Source organism: Bos taurus, chromosome 13, assembly GCF_002263795.3.
Source record: "Bos taurus isolate L1 Dominette 01449 registration number 42190680 breed Hereford chromosome 13, ARS-UCD2.0, whole genome shotgun sequence".
Classification (NCBI taxonomy): Eukaryota; Metazoa; Chordata; class Mammalia; order Artiodactyla; family Bovidae; genus Bos; species Bos taurus.
In genome coordinates, this window is record NC_037340.1 from 68,800,672 (window position 1) to 68,804,492 (window position 3,821).

Genomic DNA, 3,821 nt, shown 5'->3' on the forward strand with positions numbered 1-3,821 from the left:
TCTGGGTCCAGAATGCCAACATTCAGTGAGGGCCAAGTTGAAAGAGAAATCTCACAAAGGGCTGAGTCACAGGTATTTATGAGTTCCTTCTTTCTGCATCATTCCACACAAAGTCACTGGCAGCAAAGGAATGAATAGGAAAGAGAGAAGCTGGAAGTATTCCTCCCATTCTTATTATTTTCCTCAGGCAGAGTGGTGTGCCAAATGTGGTCCTTGAACAAGTGGCATCAGCCTCACTTGAGAACTTGGCAAAAGCACAGATTCTCAGATGCCACCCTAGACTTACCGGATCAGAAACTCTGGAGGCGCAGTCTATCAATCTGTATTTCAAAAGCCCTCTGGTGCGATTTTGATGAACAATCTGTCTGAGCAGCCTCATCACAAAGTATAGCCTGGAAATGTGGTGTGTGTGTGTGTGTGTGTGTGTGGTGTGTATTGTGTTACACATCTTATATATCTATTACTTTTAAAAAGAGAGATGGGAAAAGGCAGATTCTTTATGATGTCTTCTGAGCAGTCATATTTTCAGAAGTCTTTGTCTGGCCTATCTCTCCTCACTTATTCTAGAAGGAGGAGAGAAAATGAACTCCAGCAAGCACAATGGTTTTAGCCTTAACTGCTCCCTGAAATCACCTAGTTCAGTTCAGTTCAGTCGCTCAGTGTGTCTGACTCTTTGTGACCCCATGGACCGCAGCACACTGGGCTTCCCTGTCCTTCACCAACTCCCAGAGCTTGCTCAAATTCCTGTCCAATGAGTCAGGGATGCCATCCAACCATCTCATCCTCTGTTGTCCCCTTCTCCTCCTGCCTTCATTCTTTCCCAGCATCAGGGTGTTTCCCAACGAGTCAGTTCTTTGCATCAGGTGGCCAAAGCACTGGAGTTTCAGTTTCAGCATTAGTCCTACTAATGAATATTCAAGACTGATTTTCTTTATGACTGACTGGATTGATCTCCTTGCAGTCCAAGGGAGTCTCAAGAGTCTTCTCCAACACCACATTTCAAAAGTATCAGTTCTTCAGCACTCAGCTGTCTTTATGGTCCAGAAATCACCTAGGAAACTTTGCAAATACTCATGTCTCAGACCTACCCCCATTGATTAGGATTTCATTTGTGTGGGGTATGGTGTGAACATCAGGATTTCATTTATTTATTTATTTCTGAGACTTCATCGCTGCATGGGCTTTTCTCTAGTTGCAGCAAGCTACTCTCTAATTGCAGCAAGCAGGCTTCTCACTGCCGTGGGTTCTCTTGTTGTGCAGCACGAGTTCTAGAACATATAGTTCAGCAGTGGCAGTGCATGGGGTCAAAAGTTGCAGCTCCCGGGTGCTAGAGCACAGGCTCAATAGTTGTGGCACACAGGCTTAATAGCTCCATGGCATGTGACTCCCAGGCCAGGGATCAAACCTGTGTCTTCTGCACTGGCAGGCAGATTCTTAACCATGAGTCATCAGGGAAGCCCCATGGGCAACTGAATTTTTTTTAAAGCCTTCCAAGTGATTCTATAATGTACAGCTAAAATGGAACACCATTGGTTCACTGGTTCTGAAAATCTGGTTTCCAGATAAGCAGCACCTGCATCACTTGCCAGGAAGTGGCCACGTGCTCAGCAAATAATATTTTGACACCAGCTCTCACTTCCACGCATAGACTTCAGATACCAGCCACAAGCCCAGTTTATCTTCTGTGCATCTGACCCTCTGGCTACAAGTTGCAGGTTCCAGTGGCCACTTTCTTAGGTTCAACCAAGTAGTGGAGCAGCACGTAGAACTCAGAGAAACATTTTATTTACTAGGTCACCAGTTCATCAGAAAAGGATGTAACTCAGGTTGGAGATCCATAGGACAATGCATGGGGAAGGAGGGTGGAGCTTCCACGCCCTCTTCAGATGGGCCATTCTCCCCAGTCCTCAATAGTAACCAACCAGGAAGTTCTCTGGACCTTCTCCCTTTGGGTTTTTCTGAAGGCTTAATTACATAGGCAAGATTGAGTAGATCATTGACCATTGGTGACTGATCTCAATTTCCAGGCACTCTTTACTCCCTGGAGGTTGAGGGAGTGGTACTGAAGGTTCCAACCCTCTAACCACAGGTTGGTTTCCTTGGGAACCAGCTCCCATCTTCAGGGACTTTCCAAAAGTCCCCTCATTCACATAACTAGACATTGTTATCACTTTCATCACTTAGGAAATTCCAAGGGGGTTAGCTCTGCTCCAGAAATGGGGATGAATATGAAATATATATATTTCTTATTATACATCACAACATCACATTTAGCCACTTAGTTGACAAATAATTATTGGGTGCTCCTCTGGCCCAATTCCAGAAAAAGCTCTAAAAATAAAATGGTAAAGGAAAACAGGCATAGTTGTTTTCCTTGGAAAGTGTTCAGCCTGTAGGGAAAACAAATATTAATCAAATAATCATCACACACATACATACACAGTATGTTTATAATAAGTCCTATAGGTGTCAGGAATACAAAACTGTGCCTATGGATGACAAGGAATGTAACCTAATGTAGGAGGTATGAGTCGGGTATCACAGATTTCCTAAGAAGCTGCTGTCAGAACTGATGTCTAAAGGATGAATAGAAGTTGAATGGGCATCAAGAAAACAAATCAAAAATTTTCCAAACATCTTGTGCAAAAATTCCTGTGGCAAATAGGAATGTCAAGGAACCAAAAATTATCAGTGGGTGCTATGTTCAGAAGGGGAAGGAGAGTATAGTTCAAGATTAATTTGGAAAGAAAGATAAAAGAGAAATACAAAAGTTACACTCTGTTGTTGTTGATGATGATGGTAGTGGTGTGTGTGTATTCTGTGTTTGCTTGCTTGCTTGGTATACTCCATTACAATTTTTTTCTTCCTGCTTTGAGGAGTTTTGTTAAGATTAGTGTCAAACCACATACACCATAAAGAATGCTGAGAGACATGAGGCTACCTTGGTTACACTCAGGTCATCCTGCCCATGGCATTGTGGGAAGCTCAGTCTATTTGGGGATTTTTTTGGCCCTGCAGTATCTTAGTTCCCAAAGCAGGGGTTGAACCTGCACCCTCTGCAGTAGAAGTGCAGAGTTTTAACCACTGGACCACCAGGGAAGTCCCTCAGTCTATTTGTTGAGCAATGGCGTGGGCCCAGTGTGGTGGAGTCCATGACTGCAAGGTCACACACCTTTCTCATTTCCTGTCTCTTGTGGGTTTCAACAGTGCACTTGGAGGTTGTATTACCAAATCACTGTGCTGGCCGTTCTCTAGCTGTGACTGTGTCCTGAAAAACTCTGAATCTGGGAGAAAGATGATTTAAACCCGCTTTGTTTTCCACACAAAGTTCTGAAGGTATTTACATATTTGGCCCCTGGTCCTTCAGCATCTGCAGTGACTGGCACTGCCGGCGTGTTTTCTTCCTAGATCATTTTTATTGCCAGTGTCCACTGTTGCTGGAAGACTTTCCAGGATCCTCATGCATATGGCTTTTGATGGAAAAATGTCTCCCTTGGCACCTTCTTGTAGGAACCACATATATCAAAACCAAGCTCCCAGACCACCCTTCCAGCCAAACATTCACAAATGTCCAGGAGGGAAAGAAGTTATGCAGGAAGACTATATCTCTTAATAAAATCTTGAAAGAGTTTCCATTTCATTTCTCATAAATCCTCTGTGAGTGAGCGTCGTACAATACTTTCTTAAGAGGCAAAATTGCCTCCAAATCTTTTCCTGGATCAGGACTATAGAATCATTTGTACTCGTCCAACACATCATAATCCATCTTTGGTTTGACAGTAAGAGACATGATTTTTTATTTCATTTATTATATTATTATT

General features: G+C 43.2%; 1 non-coding gene across 1 annotated transcript; it reads right to left on the reverse strand.

Moving 5' to 3' along the window:
• Positions 1 to 3,026: 3,026 nt before the first annotated feature.
• On the reverse strand, positions 3,027 to 3,099 carry TRNAR-UCU (transfer RNA arginine (anticodon UCU)). Its single transcript has one exon. It is a non-coding gene; the product is annotated as a tRNA-Arg (tRNA).
• Between the last annotated feature and the right edge of the window lie 722 nt (positions 3,100 to 3,821).